Source organism: Aedes aegypti, chromosome 1 (assembly GCF_002204515.2).
Source record: "Aedes aegypti strain LVP_AGWG chromosome 1, AaegL5.0 Primary Assembly, whole genome shotgun sequence".
Lineage (NCBI taxonomy): Eukaryota > Metazoa > Arthropoda > Insecta > Diptera > Culicidae > Aedes > Aedes aegypti.
In genome coordinates, this window is record NC_035107.1 from 279,573,450 (window position 1) to 279,593,900 (window position 20,451).

A 20,451-nucleotide genomic window follows, 5' to 3' on the forward strand; every position below is an offset into this window, starting at 1 on the left:
TAGGACAACATAAAGAGTTAGTCGAGAATGAGCTAGAAACAGAGACATTCTAGTCTAGAATAAGTCAAGAGTTAATCATGGATAGATCCAGAATAGATCAAGATAGTTGAGAATAAATACAGAATCATGCAGAAAAGAATAGAATTTTTCAAATCAAATAACAAGTGTAGTTAGAAAGTAACTTAAAAGAATTGATAGTTAGTCGAGAATCAATCAAAAGTGTGTGCAGTTGGATAAATATAAAAAATATCTAATATATATTGAAAGTTTGTAGAGAGTACATCGAAACTTATTAGAAAGACAGTTTTTTTTATTTATTGAATCAAAATATTATGCCACAGGTGATTAACAACTTCCCGCTCATGGTGATTACACGCAACGGACTAGATTACATATATTTTGCCTTATGAAAGATGGAACGATTATAGTACGAACGCTTTATGTATCGTTTGAGCATCACTTCACATCAAGGCGTCGATAGGCGCGTGGTGTACGCACGAGTTTATCGATCGCAAGGTTCTTGGTTTGACTCCAGGTTGCCGAGAAACTGTTTCTGCTTTCAAATTTTGGCTCCATAAGGCAAATTTATGAATTCCTACCCGATTATTTGTGGCGAATTTCCATATTTCGAAAGTTTATTTAGCTTAGAGCAGTACTCTCAACTCAACATTTCTGGATAAATAACGGTGGCCACGCCCTTATGTTCATCGCGGGAGATAAATGATTGTTAGTTAGACAGCCGTTGTTACACTTACAAGAAAACTGGCGGACCTCCTGCATTTCCCACACCTACCTTGAAAGTAGGAGTGTTTTGCTAGTGATGGATGAGGTTTTCGACCGTAGATAAGCCACTGTGATAAGCAATTAGGTCGATTTATTCAATTCCAGCAATAGATATGACTAATGGTGTTTGCTCTTATTATCAAGGACACAGAGAGATAGTGAAAGAGAGCTATTAGAAAGATTGATACGAATATGAGAAAGGGACGGGCCTGGAAAACTGAATCGTTTGATCACACGCTGGTGGTAACTGATCGATCATATCTTCAAACTGAACGGCCCTCTAGTTCTCCACATTTGTGCTCTTGAAAATTTGAGACTTGACTTCGATGCATCTTCATCTTAAGTTATATTTGCATGAGATAGCTTGAATAAGTCAATTTCGTTGGCGCAACGTGACCATCACACATCTGTTATGCAAAACTCGAAGTATCCTTTGGAACTTTCTTCAGAATTTCCTTAAGAATTTTTTTTTGAAAATTCCTTCAGCATTATCTTTGGAATTTCCTTCAGAATTTTCTTCGTAGTTTTCTTTAGAACTTGGAATTTCCTTTGATTTTTTTTTTCGAAATTGCCTTTGGAATTTTCTTTCGTATTTTCCTTTGGCATTGCCATCGCAATTTCCTTTGGAATTTTTGTTGAATTAGGAATGTCCTTCTGAATTTTTTTCTGATTTTCCTTTGGAATTTCCTTCGGTTTTTTTTTCAGATTTTCTTTCGGATTTTTTTGTCTTTGGAATTCGGATTTCCCTGGGGTTATTTGTTGTGAATTTTCTTTGGACATGTCTTTAAAATTTCCTTTGGGATTTCCTTCGGAATTTCCTTTGGTTTTTCATTCGACATTTCCATTGAAATTTCCTTTGCATTCGGATTTTTTTTCCAAAATTACTTTTGAAACTTCCTTCTAAATTTCTTTCGGATTTTATTTGACTTCTTTTGCTTGCTTTTCCTTAGTAACCTTCTGAATTTTATTTGGGATTTCCTTTAGAATTTCCTTTGGAACTTCAATCGGAATTTCCTTTGGAATTCCCTTCTAAATTTTAATTCGAAATTGCTTTGGAATTTCCTTTGAAATTTCTTTGGAATTTCCTTCGAAATTTCTTTGGAATTACTTTGAAATTTCTTTTGGAATTTCCTTTGCAATTTCCTTCGGCATTTCCATCGAAATTCTGCAGGAATATCCATCGGAATTACCTTGGGGATTTTCCTTCGGCATTTCTATCGGAGTTTTGTTTGAAACACCCTTCGGATTTTCGTTTGGAATTTCCTCTGGATTTTGCTTTGGCATTTCGATCTGAATTTCCTTGGGAACTTCCATCACTTCTTCGGCATTTCCTTTGAAATTTTCCTTGGAGTTTCTTTTAGAATATTCTTCTGATTTTTTTTGTATTTTCCTTCGCCATTTCCTTTGGAATTTTCTTCGGAATTTCTTTGGAATTTATTTCAGAATTTACATTAAAGGAAATTTCTCTTTCTTTTAGAAAATCGTGTGGAATTTCTTTTGAAATTTTCTTCGGAATTTCCTTTGGATTTTCCTTTGGCATTTCTACTGAAATTTCCTTCGTGATTAGGAATTCCTTTGCAATTTCCATCGGAACACCCATGATTTCCTTAGAAATTTTCATTAGATTTTTTTCGGAATTCCCTTGAGAATTTCATTTCGAGTTTCTTCAAGGAACTTCCTTCGGAAATTTTCTTGGATTTTTTTCCAGGTTTCATCAAGGATTTTCCTTCTGAAGAGATTCCAAAAAGAACGGTTGGAAAAATTCACAGCAAAATTCTAGGAGACGTTCTTGACAGAGTTCGCTGTGTAAATCCTGGAGGAGTATTTACGGAGCAAATCTTGGAGGATTTTTGGAGGAATTACTGAGGTATTTTTGGAGAATTTTCTAGCAAAATTTCAAAGGAAATTCCGAAGAAAATTTCGAACGAAAATCCGAAATAAATTCTAATGGAATTTCCAGAGAAAATTTTGAAACTAAATTTGAAAGCATATTTCAAAAGGAAACTTCGATGGAAAATCTAAAGGAAATTTCTAAGTAAATACCAAAGAAAATTTCGAAGGAAATCCCAAAGGAAATTTCGAAGGAGTTCCATGAAATTCCTAAGGGATTCCTAGAAAAAATCATTAAAGAAAATTCCAAACGATATTCCAATAAATTCAGAAACTCCGAAGATAATTCCATGAAATTCTGAAGGTAATTCTAAGAGAAATTCTCAAGGAAAATTCCAATGAAAATTTCGAACAAAATTCCAAACGAATTTCCGAACGAAGTTTCAAAGAATTTCCTATGTTAATTTAAAAGGTAATTCCAGAGGAAATTTCAGAAGGAAATTCCAAAGGAAATTCAAAAAGAAATTCAGAAGGATGTTTCAAAGAAAATTCCGAAAGGAACTCCAATGGAAATTTCTATGAAAATTAAAGGAAATTCAGGAGAAAAGTCGTGAGGAAATTTCAATGAAAACTCTGAAGGAAATTCTGAAGAAAATCCAAAAGGAATTCCGAATGAAATTCTGAAGAGAATTCCAAAGGAAGTTCGGAAGTAACTATCAATGTGGAAGGAATTCCAAAAGAAAATTGGGGATATCCAAAGGAATTTGTAAAGGTTTAAAATTCCGATGAAAATCCAAAAGAAATTCTCAAAGGAAATTCCAAAGGAAATTTCAAACAAAATTCCGAACGAGTTTTCAAAAGAATTTCCGAACGAAATTTCAAAATAGTTGACGAACAAAATTTCTAATGAAAATTCTATATTAATCAAATTAAAATTAGTTAAAATAGTTAGAATTTAAAATTTCGAGAAAATCCTGAAGGACAATTTTGTAGGAAAACCCTGGAGAAGCTTCTGGTCGAATTATCAAAGATGTTCTAAACCGATGGAAAAAATACCTGATAAAATCCTGGAGAACTCGGAATTTTCTTGAGAAATATTTAACAGAATCTTCTGAGGAATTCCTAATGGAATTTCTAATTTCTGTGATTATTCATGGAAGAACCTAGGTTGTATTTTAAAGGTATCGAATGCAAAATTTTTGAAGAAGCTTCTTGAAAATATTCTTAAAAGAATTCCATGGGAAATAATCATAGAAAAGTCTGTCAGGTGCTACCAGCCCTGTGAAGTGTTTCTGGAAGGACCCACTTAGAAAATCCAAGATGGCCTGGAGGAATTCCTTGAGAAGTTTCTGGAAAAATTTGAAGATGTCTTCTCAAGAATTGTTGAAGAAAATTCCGAAATATTTTTATGGGGAATTCTTAGAAAAACGCCCACGAAGTTTGCTTAGAAATAACGAGGAAAATTATAAAATACGTGTTGATTCGTTAGGAAAAAAATTCTACTATTATTCGAAGAGCAAGAAGAATTTGAGCAATATTTTGAAAAATCTTTAGAGGAAATCCTGACAAAAAATATCAAAGGAATTCTTGAAGGCATTCCTGGAATAATTCCTACAGATATTCCCGGAGCTATTCATGCAGGATATTCTTCACTGATCCAAAAGATTTTTTTTTTCAGAACAGGTTATTGAGGTGATTCCAACTCCTACCAGGAGTTTGATGGAGATTTCCACGAGAATTAGTAGAAGTTTTACACGATTTTAGAGACTTCTTCAGGTATCCCCGAGGTTTTTTTTTACAATCCACGAAGTGCTTGCCAAGAAATTTTCTGAAGACAAGATAGATGTCCATAATGGGATTTTAGGAGCCTACTAACGGACGTCCTGGTAAAAATATTACCAGGAACTTTTTGCAATCATAACAGATATCCATCAGAAATTTTTATAGATATTTTTCAGCAATCACTACTGCAATTAGCATACTTATTACATAAGATATCCTTTTAATTGATTAAAAAAAAAAAAAAAATCCGGCAATGGAGGATTTTTTTTTGAATGCCAGCACTGGTTTGCAAAGACACTTCTTAAGAATTTTCAGAGGAAGCTGACAAAAATCTGCCAAGGGTTAAACTTAAAGCATTCTGATGGATGCTTCTAGGAACGTTGCTAATTTCATTTTCAAATTTGCCCTGGAAAATATTCTAGCATTACTGACAGAATGACAATAGAAACAATTTATGAGTATTATAACACAATTACACACTCAAAAAGATTGAACCTTGATCATAATATGTTTTATGGAGCAATCATGTTTATTCATCAATCAAAAAAAAAAACGACACTTTTTTACAAATAGGTCCATGGATCCCTTAAGAAGTCAATACGGCCCTCTAGGGGACCACCCTGGTTTACGATTATGCCATCCTGTAGTTTTATAACAACTTTTTTGTATTACAATGGAATCTGCTGTCGCCAGCCCACTGCTAAGTAGCCATGTTTTTGTAGTGAGCATCAAACTCAAGAGTAATTACCCACTTTGGCCAAATCGTGACAATAATAGTTTTCCTTTCTATCATTCTGTTTTCGAGGCTCACCATAAAAAAACGGTTTTGTTCAGAATGTAATATTTCAAGCGTTCGCAACTTTGTGTCTGTTTAAATCAGCATAATATAGTATTAAACACATTTTCCCCCACACAATTGTTTTCGCCATTCTAGAATGTTTGTCCCGAAACGACTACTTGTTTACTAACATTGAACTGTCTTGGAGAACCACTTCCTAGTGGGAACCGAAGATGGTGGCTCGTTTTTTCCCATGAGGTAGTATTGTGATGCCAGATGCCTGGCTGTCGCAATTTCAAGATAGCATTGGAACATGTCCGACTGAGCCCGAGAATGTAAAAATCTACCGACGACTCTCCTACAGAGGGTAAGACTTCACCCATAAGAACTTATTGATTTTATGCGAAAAAAGCGTTTGGTTTATTTTTAATTTCTAGTTGAATTTCGAACAAGAAATCTAGAAGGACATCTCAGCTAGGTTCCACTCTACAACTTATCACTGAAGAACCTGACTATAAAAATCACACAAAACTTTCGTTAACACACGTAAAAAGAGATATGTCTTTGATAAATTAACAGCAAGAAATATGTTGGTTGACGTTATTTCTCGCAATGTACGACCGATTGGACGTAATTGGTTTCAATCAAATTAATTTTCCAATTTTCCGCTCAGAACAATAGAAATGCTCAGAAACCCTTCTTGACCAACAAAAAAAAAAACTAATATTTATTTTTCTTTACTAGACATCAGAAAGCAAGTTGAAATGAAACAATTATTATCGATTGCAGAGTACCTCACCAACAGAATTCCACACGGAAATTTTCATTCATACAAATTATCGTGAAACACAGTTTTTATTGCCACAAAACATGCACTCCATCGGTACCATTATCCTTTGTGTGGTGTCTAGTCGTTTGTCGTGCAGCAAAAGTGCCGTCGCTCATCCGCCCATAAATGCTACATTGCAAACTGATGCGATGCAGGAATTCATTTCCATCACCATAGATTGATGGCTTACAAAGGAAATACGACTAGATGACAGTTCGTCCATCATTGAAACAAGAAGAATAATGGTTGCAGACTAACTGGAAAAGGCTAAATTAATCTTCTGAACCTAGATTGGTGGTATAGCAGGTCATTGAATGAAAAAAAAACTATAATTATGGGAGTTGGAAGGTAGATTTCAGTATCGAACGATTAAGAGCCCATTTGCATAATCCTACGCTTATGGATTTTTGCAATTTAAATAAGAAGATTGTTAATTCAACATTAGTGGAACCATTTAGAATTAAAAGTAAAATTATTTAAAGTGCAAATACTAGCTAATTGTGTTCCGTTACGCGTTGAAAAAGATTGATTCCGTTTACGCATTACCTTAGAATCTAGAAAATGGAACAATTAAAAGAACTTTGCCAATCGGTTACGGTCGCCATATCGTCAGCTGTTATGGTCGCCATGAAGCCTGCTACAATTGGAATATTTCTGCTAATTAGTCATCGAATGCTTCTGATAGTATGTGAGCACTTGCTTTTGATATCATTATCCTGCTTCTCAGCTTAGTGTTCTTATAAGCACTTCCCCAATTATACACTGAGAGCTGTCTCTCCCAATGTTGCTATTTTCACATTAGTTTATCGTGTGGCAGGTATGATGATACTCTATGCCCAGGGAAGTCAAGGAAATTTCCATTATGAAAAGATCATGGACCGACCAAGAATCGAATCCAGATACCTTCAGCTTAGCTTTGCTTCGTAGCCACGGACTCTAACCACTCGGCTAAGAAAGGCTCCCTCACTTAATACGACAATAAATATCGATTGGAACATATAATTATCAATCGCCAATCCATTTCCAGTTCAAAAAGTCGCTATCATAAATCTTAACACCTAATTAATGCTGTCCGCCGAGTAACAGCTGCTTCCCACGCTCGGCGATAGCGATCTCATCGAATCGAATAATCCCCCTCTCCCTTTCCATTTCCTGAAGGATGACTTGGCAACAAATTGCGTTCTTCCAAGAACCCCAGTCCGAAATTAATAGAAAACGACACGGAAAACAGAGAGAAACAGAAAATTCTACAATTCGCACCGACTTGTATTGGACCATCGGTCGCCATGTCGTCATAATTCCAATCGAAGACATTTTCCTACTCCTCCATATAGCGCCATTTCAGCGAACGGAAATAATCATATTAAATTACTGAACGTCGATGTCGTGGAACGCCTTACGGGGACGGGATTTTCCAGAACGGAGCAACTTTCTGCAGCGCTGACGGGTAAGTAAAAAGGCGAAACAAATTTTTAATTTAATATTAACTTCTTCCCGGTAAGAGCAGTGCTAGATGTTCGGCTACGCTCTTGTATCCACTCCACTGTTTTCTTCCACTGTCAGGAGTTTTCAGCGAAATAAGGAAAAAAATATGTAACGCAGAATGGCGGGGATTTACTAGGATGTAAATGGATCGTAAATCAATAGCTTTTTGTGCCACTTTGGGTTCTGTTTGAGCAATTTTCTGGTTGTTCTTGGATCGGTATCCGAGATGGATGACTGGTATGTGGGAGGTGAGGTGATTGGGGCTTATATGACACGTGAAAAGGTTCAGCGTTTAGAGCAAGGAAATGTGTTTCCACTGCTTCTTTTCTTGCTGTTTATTGTAGTGGAACATTTTAAGTTTGATACGATGAAGTAGAAAAAAATCCCTACTCAATACGTGCAAAACTTCTTAATCTGTCTAATCAAAATTGACATTTAACAAACTGTTTCTGCAAACATCCCATAACTTACACTGAACTGCACCGTAAACTGAAACAACTCTCGTCATCAGTTTTCAGTTTCGCCGTGTCATCGCCGGTTTGTACTGCAATATATCTTCTCGGCAACGAGCCCGTGAAGAAATAAAAAATTGCACCCACTTTAAAGCAAAACGAATCCAATTTCCTCGCGTGCTGATCCCAGCCTTGTTGCCTGGATGTGATTTATGTCCAGGAAACTTGTGTCGAAGAGGACTTTTCTTCCACTGTTGTTCCAGAAAGAAACTATCGCGCACAGTTCACGTTTTGGGGGGAAACTCGTGCTCGTGGTGAAATTTCTTGTGCTTCATCCAGGAAGCACATCGCTAGTTAGCAAAGTTGCTCAGGCTCACGAAAAGCAAAGAAAGGGATGCGCGTTCAGTGAAGTGGCACACGAATGGTCCAAAGTGCATTCGCCTGTTGGCAGCGGGGGTGCAGAATTGTCTAAAAATAGAACATCCGTCTAAGAGGTGGTAAAGGTGCTGGTACACTAGGATGCGGCTTATTTCGCGAATTTTCAAAAATATAAAATTTTGTCTGATCTTCTGATTTGATCCCAGATCCTCGGCGTGCGTTCAAACTATTACACTAGGCCCGCACCCTTACAAAAATATATAATCTTTTGATAAAAAAATATAAATTAATTAGATCAATATGGATATTTTTGAGTCAAACGATAATTTTTCCCTTTTCATATGAATTTAGTTTAGTTTTGCGAACTTTAGAGAAATAAGCCGCACCCTTTGGCACGGCGTGCCATTGGCATATGGTGGCACCCACGAGGACTATCAGGTCATGCAATGTCTTCTCCCGATCGAAGACGTCGGACACGTTATAGGAAAACGTGTTATTAACTACGCTCTCTGCTAGGAAAATCGTTACGATCCAACAGCGTTCGATACCCTTTAATACCGTCTTTGTTCATGGTGGAAAATAGCACACACCCAACGAGTCCCAGGACGCCTTAAATATCTCCCGTTGTTGAATGAAGAAGCTCTGTACTATTTTTAGCACTCAACGAGCCACAGCCCGTAAAAAAGTGCTGCTGTCTTCACCCGCACCTTCAAAGTGACACATCTTCAAGGGAGTTTAACAACCCACGTGGGTAACGACCACCCGCTCCAAGTTTCCAGACCTGCATCCACATCATCCACAATGAAAACACATTTTTCACATACACACTTCCCGAGACTTCCTTATTTGTCCTATTCCGGCGTTTTTTCTCCTCGGTGCCACTCAAATAGGAAGCCCTCGACAATTCAGCAGAGCAAAGATATTAAACTTAATTGACTTTCGACGTCTGTGCTGCACGAATTGGCCCGGTTGCGCTGAGCTGTAGGAAGCTGAACTAACTGAAAAGAGACAAGTGTTGCTTGCAACAGGATTTATCTCGCCAAGCTCTCCATTTGAAGTGTTTGATAGAATAGACTGCATTTTGTTGGGATGATGAAGATTGTACTCGTTAAATCTCTAACGACCGGTTTGGAGAAACGGTGCACTTTTGATCAACTGGGTTTGTCATGTCGCTTTCAGTTGACTGAAAAATTATGACTGATTTTTCTACAATTAAACGATGAAAGCTAGGCAATGGAACTGCGGTTTCAATTTGTCAATTTTTGGATAACGCAACTGATAAAAGATGTAAAAGAACTCCAATTCACACGCCTCTCACGCCGAGAACCTGGGATCGAATCCCATCCCCGAGATAGTCACAAAAAATTTCAGTGACGACTTCCTTCGGAAGGGAAGTAAAGCCGTTGGTCCCGAGATGAACTAGCCCAGGGCTAAAAATCTCGTTAATAAAGATAGAAAAAAAAGAACTCCAATTAGAACAGAACAGACTTTCAAATCTGAAACCATAATTAGTAATCTGTCTGAGATTTAATAGTAAAATTTACATTCACAGAAGCGTTATGTTCTACAAAGTTAACGTCAGGATTTCCATCAGGAACGATCATTATTAGGATGCCAATGGAATGTATGGGAAAAATTTTGCCATCGAATTTCAAAAAATGGTAGTGCTCAAAAGTTTTGTCTCCTCGAAAAAAGTCCCCATGCAAAATTTGAGCTCAATCGGCCTTCGTTAAGTGGACCCCTAAAGCGGTCAAAGTTTGGCTTTTTTGACCCATGAAAAATTTCCCAAGGGGAGGGTACATGAAATTTCCGAATTCGATTTTTTTTTTGATGCCAGATGTCTTAGAAATGCACGAAACGTCGAGATCTGGTGTTATTTGGAAAATTTTTTTTTTGAAAAAATCGACCTTTTGGGACGACTTTTTGGGAATTCAATTGCTGAGAAATTCAAGGCAATAGTATTGAAACACATCCTATATCATTGTTGGCCACTGAAAGCATATTATATGTGATATTTCATTAGGGTGGTTCAATTACTTAATGGAAAGTGGGTGGTCCTTTTTGTTAAAAAATAAAAAAAAAATAAAAAATAGAATTTTAATTGAATATTGAAGACAATAGTATTGGAACATCTCTCACATTATCGTAAGCCATTTTATACATTTAATATGTGGTATTTTATTAGGGTGGTTCACTTATTTTCCATTAGGGTGGGCCTTTCTGTCAAAAAATCATAATTTGAATGGGATATTAAAAACAATAGTATTTTATCACTTCTTTCATCATCGTAGGGCATTTCCTTCATTAAATTCGTGATATTTTATTAGGGTGGCTCACTTATTTTCCATTGGTGTTTGCCGAAAATTAAAAAACATATCAAGAACTTTTGAATTTGATCCTTTTTTTTAGCACAATAGTATTTTAACACCTCTTTTATAATCGTAGGCCATTGTCTTCATTTTTGTTTAGAGAGGCTTTAAATTCCTCTGAATTCATGCGCCTCTAGTTCCATTTGATATGCGACATCATCGTAGGACACTGTTAACATACTTCATTAGGGATCTAATCATCTATCATTTTCCATTAGGGTTCATCATTTTTCGTATAGTTTGAAACCATGATTTCTCGCAAAAGTCTCGTCCACTTTCCTTAATTATGGTGTCATTGTAAAAATTTCAACCTTAATATCTACAGACCGAAAGATTATGGTGTGGACTACTACATAATATTTGCGTAATGTTCGACGAAAAATGTAAAGGTAACTTAGTTAACAACAAAAGAGTTTTCTAGAAAACCTTTCATTGTTAGAAAGGTCCTTTTGAAAAGTTTTGCATGATTTTCATTCGGAATGCAACAGTTCACTAAGTTGAACCAGTTCGGAGTCCTCGTCTTATACAAAATCCGTGATTTCAAATGCACTCATCTCAGAGATCAAGCGTTGAGCCTCAGTGACCTTTCCAATTCAGTTTTTCACCATCTGTGCAAGCTCAGATAAAAAAAATCAGAGTGATTGGTGAGAAGGCTCTGAACTGTACCCCGGGGCTCTTAAGATGGAGAACTGTTAGATTTTGCAATGGTTGTAGTAGCAATAAGGTAAGCAACGAAAGGGAGAGGAAAGGAATTGTGATATTAAAAAAATATCATGTTGGTTGTTTTTGGTACATTACATCGCATGTGTTTCCTAAATTACATATGATTTGTTTGGACTTTTATACATTCCTACTCCGTAGGAATTGCTGCAGGAACTCTGAAAATATTCTTGGAGAAATTCCCAGAGGAACTCTTAAGGAATTCCTGGAGGAGCTTTAAAGGAACACCGAAGAAATTCCTGGAAATACTCCGAAGGAAGTCCTGGAGAAACTCCGAAGTTAATCTTGAAGGAATTCCGAAGAAATTCTTGGGGGTATGCTCGGAGTAACTCTGGAGGAATTTCCGGCAGAACACTTGAGGATTTTTCAGAGGAAGTCTGGAAGAATTCCTGGAGGAGCTTTTAAAGGAACACCGAAGGAATTCCTGGAAAAACTCAAAAATTATTCCTGGAGAAGCTCAGAAGTAAATCTTGAAGTGCTTCCGAAGAAATTCTTGGGGGTATGCTCGGAGTAACTCTGGAGAAATTTCCGGCAAAACTCTTGAGGATTTTCCAGAGGAAGTCTGGAAGAATCCCTGGAGGAGCTTATAAAGGAACACCGAAGGAATTCCTGGAAAAACTCAAAAATTATTCCTGGAGATACTCCGAAGGAAGTCCTGGAGAGACTCCGAAATAAATCTTGAAGGAATTCCGAAGAAATTCTTGGGGGTATGCTCGGAGTAACTCTAGAGGATTTTTCAGAGGAAGTCTGAAAAAATTCCGGCAGGAACTCTGAAAATATTCTTGAAGAAATTCCCAGAGGAACTCATAAGGAATTCCTGGAGGAGGAAAAGGAACACCGAAGGAATTCCTGGAAAAAACTCAAAAATTATTCCTGGAGAAACTCCGAACGAAGTCCTGGAGAAACTCCGAAGTTAATCTTGAAGGAATTCCGAAGAAATTCTTGGGAGTATGCTCGGAGTAACTCTGGAGGAATTCCCGGCAGAACTCTTGAGGATTTTCCAGACGAAGTCTGGAAGAATTCCTGCAGGAACTCCGTAGGAATTGAGAAGAAAATCCGGGAGGATCTCCAAAGAAATTCCTGAAGGAGCTTGGAGGAATTCCTGGAATCCCTGGAAAAGAATTGCTGTAATAAACCCCTGCGAAAATAGCTGGAGTCCGAAGGAAGTCCTGGAGAAACTCAGAAGTAAATCTTGAAGGAATTCCGAAGAAATTCTTGGGGGTATGCTCGGAGTAATTCTTGAAGAATTTCCGGCAGAACTCTTGAAGATTTTTCAGAGGAAGTCTGAAAAAGTTCAGGCAGGAACTCCGTAGGAATTGCTGCAGGAACTCTGAAAATATTCTTGGAGAAATTCCCAGAGGAACTCTTAAGGAATTCCTGGAGGAACTTTTAAAGGAACACCGAAGAAGTTCCTGGAAAAACTCAAAAATTATTCCTGGAGATACTCCGAAGGAAGTCCTGGAGAGACTCCGAAGTTAATCTTGAGTAACTCCGAAGTTAATCTTGAGTAACTCTGGAGGAATTCCCGGCAGAACTCTTGAGGATTTTCCAGACGAAGTCTGGAAGAATTCCTGCCTGAACTCCGTAGGAATTGAGAAGAAAATCCGGGAGGATCTCCAAAGAAATTCCTGAAGGAGCTTGGAGGAATTCCTGGAATCCCTGGAAAAGAATTGCTGTAATAAACCCCTGCGAAAATAGCTGGAGTCCGAAGGAAGTCCTGGAGAAACTCAGAAGTAAATCTTGAAGAAATTCCGAAGAAATTCTTGGGGGTAAGCTCGGAGTAACTCTGGAGGAATTCCCTGCAGAACTCTTGAGGATTTTTCAGAGAAAGTCTGAAAAAATTCCGGCAGGAACTCCGTAGGAATTGGTGCAGGAACTCTGAAAATATTCTTGGAAAAATTCCCAGAGGAACTCTTAAGGAATTCCTGGAGGAATATTTAAAGGAACACCGAAGGAATTCCTGTAAAAACTCAAAAACTATCCCTGGAGAAACTCCGAAGGAAGTTCTGGAGAAACTCCGAAGTTAATATTGAAGGAATTCCGAAGAAATTCTTGGGAGTATGCTCGGAGTAACTCTGGAGGAATTTCCGGCAGAACTCTTGATGATTTTTCAGAGGAAGTCTGGAAAAATTCCTGCAGGAACTCTGAAAATATTCTTGGAGAAATGTTTTTAATATCCCATTCAAATTATAATTTTTCGACAGAAAGGCCCACCCTAATGGAAAATAAGTGAACCACCCTAATAAAATATCACATATTAAATGTAGAAAATGGCTTACTAAAATGTGAGAGATGTTCCAATACTATTGTCTTCAATATTCAATTAAAATTCTATTTTTTATTTTTTTTTATTTTTTAACAAAAAGGACCACCCTAATGGAAAGTAAATGAACCACCCTAATGAAATATCACATATAATATGCTTTCAGTGGCCAACAATGATATAGGATATGTTTCAATACTATTGCCTTGAATTTCTCAGCAATTGGATTCAAATCGTTCATTTCAAATTCAATTCACTCCCCCAACTCAAAAAGGTCGATTTTTTAGAAAAAAAAATCCACATAACACCAGATCTCGACTCCACTTAATGAAGTCCGATTGAGCTCAAATTTTGCATGGGGACTTTTTTCGAGGAGACAAAACTTTTGAGCACTACCATTTTTTGAAATTCGAAAAATCGATTTTCATTGGCACCCTACTCTGCACCCTTTTTGCATGAAACGTTAAACTAAAACGGACAAAACGGACATCTACCCTTTATTTTCTTCTAGGATAAGCAAAGTGAAGTCTGAAACGCGTCTTGATTGAACTTTTGGGCTGATACATTTCACGCCTGGGAATAAATCAGATTGTAGAATGTTTTAAGATTTGATTGGTAATTGTAGTTCTAGCTAGTTATTGAAACAGATTTGTCATAGCTTTCTCTTTCACAGCATAACTTTCAAATTTCTCCATGAATCTGAAAAATTTGACAGATAATCCCTCGTGAAAAGGCTTAGGAGTCCCTGTAGAGTTTTCCAGGATTTATTTTTTATATTGTTCAGAAATTCTCCATGACATATCTTCTAGGATTAAAACTAACACCAAGAATCAAAGAATTTATTCCAAAACACCAACATCTCTACAGAGTTTTTACTCGCTTTACTTCAGAAACTCCTTCAAAATAGTAGCAATGAAGTCCACAGGAGCTTTTCTTATCGCTTTAAGTGTAATTTGGGAAAAAATCTCCATAATTTCATCTACAGATCTCTAGATAAATTTTCACAAGAATACTTCGAATATTCATCCAGGTGGGTCTTTAGGAATTCTTTCTAGAAAAAGTTTCAAAGATCCTTCCAAGAAATAGTTCAGGATTTTTTCTAATTTTTTTTGCAGAAACTGGAGCAACACCGCTAGCGCATGACGGCTCACCATAGTAGCATGTCCGAAAGAACTTGAAACTATTGAAAACCAGAGCTACAGATCCAAAGCCCTGATAAAGGTAGATGGTTGTGATGGCTATGACCGTGGTCATCATGTAAAGAACAAACAGATAATGCTGTATCGTGTCAGCACCGAGGAGGCAGCCCCTCTAGCACGATGTAGGTAGCGCAACCCTGGTTAGGTGGCCTATCGAAGACTCTTCACCAACCAAGAACGGCAAAAGTAGAGCAAACGGATTAATTTTACGACAACGAATAAAAAACAATGATTGGAAAGTTGAATCTTGGAACGTGAGAACTTCGAATGAACCCGCGCGTGTTGGGCTCCTGGCTCGTGAACTGCGGAATGTCGGGGTAAACGTGTTAGCTATCCAGGAAATACGCTGGTCGAGAACCACCACCAACACTTCATTCAAGTACCACTACAGCGGTGACGACATAGCATAAGCATAAGCATAAGCATTGATGACCGTACAATTTGTAGTTGCTACTCCGTGATTGACCAGAATAATCGAAGTTGCTCAAGGAACCAAAAGATGTAGCTTGGAAGTAGCTTTCCATCTTCAATGTACACTTTCGAGAACTCCAGACATTGAAAAGTCAATAACGGCGCTGGCCACTTCCTTACGGTCATCGGGGAAGGGGAGGATTGTTAGTGTGACACCCATTGTTACTAGAGACCGAGATCACCTCTGCATCTCCATGGTTGTCATAGGAAGGAGTTTTGTTAGTGGGGAGGGATCATAGCTGCATGATTAGGATTCACCTTGGTTAGTGATGCGATTCATGCAACCTCAGTTCAAAAAATCACCTATAAGGACAAAGACAACGTGAACATACGATAAGTCGACTCTTTTGGCGTCGAACCATTCGAAGGTTATTTTTTAAAATGATAAAAATCAGGTAAAAGGAAATGTATGGGTTATTTAACGTTAATGTACAAGAGTCTAAGTCGACACTTAGAGTGACGAACTGTACATATATTGTAAGGTCAATTCATTTAAGTAACATTCCCATCGTTGTCATAATAAATAGAAGTTCCATAATATATATTACATTTAAAATAACAGCATGAAACGAGCTCACCAAATTAATCATCATCCATCCTTGATTGAGAAGCTGGAGCTACTTTAATCAGCATGCTCGTTCCACAAAACGAAAATATCACTCCGGCGACGCGAGATACTAAACTCTGAACGCGTGCAAACTAAAACGAGAAAAAAACTCCGGCGACGCGACGACGTAAAAGAAAACCAATTTTTCTAGTAAAGAGGAAACGGAGCCAAAACCCAAACCCCTGAGACACGAATCTAGAGATCCAGACAGCCACTCAAGCAGAGAACCTAATCGATTGGTCAGAATCAGCAAGTGAGCATTCGATCAAGCCCTCAGCCCGATCCGATGTCCGGCTCTCCAGACTCGTGCATCCGAAAATTTGATGTCTGGCCAGGATGCATCTTCACCTTCTGCTTGGGCTTTAACGAAACACTGCCCAGCAGAACGCGTGCAGAATAACCGTTTCATTTTCGCTATAGACACATTTTTCCATAATCTGCACCAGCCGTTTCACTGGTTTCACCAGCCGAATCTAGTAATTTACGGAGAAGATCAAAACTCAAATTTTCAACACATCCGTTCGCGCGCGCTGGCTACTGCGATCTTTTCTACAGCGGTGACGACAGAGCAGAACGTAAAGTTGGCTTCATAGTGATTGGGAAGCAGATGAAGCGAATTATTCGGTGGAAATCTGTGTGTTGAGAATGAAAGACAAGTTCTTCAACTACAGCCTGATCAGCATATATGAGCCAACGAACGATAAGCCCGATGACATGAAGAGTGAGTTCTATGAGAGCCTGGATAAGGCCTACAGAGAGTGCCCAAAACAAGATGTCAAGATAGTCATCGGCGACGCAAATGCGCAGATCGGGAAAGTAGATTTCTTCCGACCCGTCATTGGCACGGAAAGCCTACATTTCGTTACCAATAATAATGGCCTGCGGCTAGTAACCTTCGCTGCTGCTACAGGAATGGCAATCAGCAGTACCTACTTCACACGAAAGAATATCCGCAAACACACCTGGCGACACCCGAGTGGCGATGCCTGCTCCCAAATAGACCACGTGCTGGTTGATGGGCGACATTTCTCAGATGTCATTGATGTCAGGACCTTCCGAGGCCCTAATATCGACTCGGATCATTATCTCGTTGTAGCTTAAAATCGGGCGTGGTTATCCAGCGTCACGAGTTCCACAACAAACAGAACGCTGCGCATCAATATACAACGCTTGTCGACTGATGGGGTAGCTGCACAGTACCGCCAGCAGCTACACGAGCAGTAGGGAAGAATATACGTTGCTGGAGATGTCGACAGCCTGTGGGACCCTATCCACGAAGCTGTGACAACAACGGCGCTGGAAGTGATTGGCACTGGTCAACGACGAAGACGGAACGACTTGTTCGATGAAGAGTGCCAGAGAGTGACAGACATGAAGAATGTCACCAGAAGTCGCATGCTTGTGGTCGGTACCCGACAGAACAGAGAGCGGTACAGGGCAGCGAGAGCCGAAGAAAAGCGAATCCACCGCAGAAAGAAAAGGCAGCACGAAGAAAGTGTGGTAGCTGAAGCTCAAGAAAGCATTAACTGGAATGATATGCGGAGATTCTATGCAACGGTCAATGGTGCGCGGCACAATACCGTAACAGTTCCCACCATGTGCAATGATTGAGAAAAGAATTTGCTGACCGATAAAACGGCGGTGGCTGCCAGGAGCACTTCCAGCAATTGTTGAATGGTGAAAATGTAAATGGAGCGAGGAACAGGATGAACATTGATGATGACGATCAAGCTGTGGACCCACCGGCCACAGGAGAGGTTAAAAAGGCTATCAGCGAGCTGAAGAACTGTAAGGCTGCTGGAAAGGACGAGAACCCGGTCGAGCTTCTCAACCACGGAAGTGAGCAGCTTTATCAGTCGATCCACCGAGTACTTCTTAAGGTATGGGAGGACTAAGAACTGTCCACCGGCTGGTTGGATGGCCTCATACGCCCATTCTACAAGAAAAAGCGCGCATTCTGTTTAACAGACTGAAACCGCTCGAGGAGTCCTTCGTCGGCGAATACCAAATTCCGGGAGTATAACTTGCAGACTCACCATCTGTTTATTGATTTCAAGGCAGCGTACGACTTAGTGAAAAGAAATAAGCTGTGGCAGATGATGTCTGGACATGGTTTCCCGGCGAAACTAATTAGGCTGATACTTGCTACGCTGGATGGTTCGAAATCAAGTGTTCGGATCACAGATGAGGTGTCAAACTCGTTCGGGACGTTAGACGGGTTGAAACAGGGAGACGCACTTTTGAATTTACTGTTCAATATTGCAGTCGAGGGTGCTATTAGGAGATCTGGCGTGCAGAGAAATAGCACCATTCTCACAAGATGAAGGTCGCACATGCTCCTTGGTTTTGCGGACGATATAGACCTAATTGGAATCGATCGCAGGTCAGTGGAAGAGGCCTTCGTGCCTCTGAAGAAGGAGACAACGAGGATAATCATTAATCATTAATTCTACCAAAACGAAGTACATGGTTGCAAGTAGAGATAGAGTCAAACTTGGTGGCGTAGGTGCTGAGGTAGTGTTTGATGTGGATATGTTTGAAGTTGTTGAAGAATTTGTTTACCTTGGAACACTTGTGACATGTAACAACGACGTTTCCCGCGAAGTGAAAAGACGTGTTGCGGCTGTGAACAGGGACTTTTACGGACTACTTAACCAGCTTAGGTCCCGCAGCTTGCAAACGGAAACAAAATTCGCCCTGTATAAAACATTGATTCTTCCGGTGGCTCTCTACGGACACGAAGCGTGGATGTTGAAAGAGGCAGACTGGAAAGCTTTCGGTGTTTGCGAGCGTAAAGTGCTGCGGACAATACTCGATGGGAAACTCGAAAATGGTGTGTGGCGCAGACGCATGAATCACGAGTTGTATCGAGTGTACAAAGATGACTTTAATCAAGCGTGTAAAGTACGGCAGACTTCAGTGGGCTGGTCACTTAGTACGAATGTTGGTAGAAAGAATTGCAAAAATAATATTCAGTACGGAACCATGGACAGCGCCTTCAGGGAAGACCACGAATACGCTGACTGTACGTAGAGAAAGAGGACCTGGCGACCCTAAACGTTCGGGGCAACTGGAGAAGTTTCGCCCAAGACAGACGAAGATGCAGCTCCACAATACGCCATACGGCAATGGCGTGACATCATGCTGTAGCCATCAAGGTATCAAGGTAGGTAAGCTTATGGAATCCAAAAAGCAATGTGTTGAGATTTTCTTTAAATTCTGCAAAAAAAAAATCATTCCTCTCGCATCTTTGGAATATTTGGAGATATAAAATAAATCAAAACACTGTTTCCTAGGTAAATCACAGAATTGTTTCATGGCTTATAAGCCTGGGAAAATTCCTGGATTGAATTCTTGAGAAAATCTCGAAGTATTGTGTGGAGTAATTATTGCAGGAATCGTCAGATGATCTTTTCATGTAATACTGGAGTGATTACTAGATAAATCCTGGGAGGAGTGCTCGAAAAGAATTACAAGGGATATTGCAAAAAAAAAATCTATTCAAGTTGGTATTCTATAACCTTCTTTGATGAAGATTGAAAGGTATTTCTAAGTACGGCATAGTTTCTAGGATAGTATTCGAAAACTATTAAGGGTTAACGATTTTGAACAATCCCTGGAGCAATTTTCTGAGGATCCCTAAGAAATACTTTCTAGTTCCTAGTGAATTTCCTGATTGAATCCATGAAGAGTTCCATAATCATAATCATTGAATTGAGTTTAACGTGAATTCTGTTAAATTTCCAGGAAGAAAATTAGTGTTATTTCTGTAAGAATTTTGAAAAGAGTTTCTGAGGGTGTTCTCAGAGGTATCCTTGAATATTTTTTATCAGTCTTTTCAGTTGCATTTCATCAAGTATTTTCAGAGAAAATGTCGGAACAGGAGTTTATGAAGGAATCCTGTGTATTTATGTATCCCAAAAGAGTTATCAGGAGCAATTGTTAAGGATATAACTGAAGATATTCAAAGGAAAAACAGTAAGAATTTCACTAGAACTAAAAAAAAGAATCCTCATATGGCTCTTAAAAATATATGTATCCTGAAGTAAAATTTGGGTTGTAACCGAGAGAGGATTTAAAAAAAAATATGCCAAATAATTCCTGACTTCTGATCAAGTTTGTTGATCCCAAGGCTGTACTAAACCTTGGATAACTCTAGACAGCCGTTGAACTCAAGACGGGATAACTTTTGTCCTGTTGAGTCTACTCCAGTAACCTGATTTAGAAACCTTAGAGAGATTACTGCTTATGGTTGGACATAAGACATAGGATAGGACCAGTCCAGACAAATCAGGTTCGCATATCTAGATATGATGTTCTACTAATAAGGTCCTGGTTAACCTTGGATGGAAGTTGAACTCAGAATTTGAAAGATCACAGTTGATACTGCATGAGATTGTATTACTATGATTAAGCTCCCGTCGATCACCGGTCATCTTTATAGATTTAAAGTCAAAGCGTCCGTGAACAGTGGTGGAAATGATCGCATCACGAAGCACCTCACG

The 20,451-nt window shown here is 38.8% G+C and overlaps 1 protein-coding gene across 3 annotated transcripts in view; it reads right to left on the reverse strand.

Annotated features, from left to right (window-relative positions):
- LOC5576566 overlaps positions 1-20,451 on the reverse strand; it is a 680,673-nt gene that overhangs the window by 119,688 nt on the left and 540,534 nt on the right. The window lies entirely within an intron of this gene.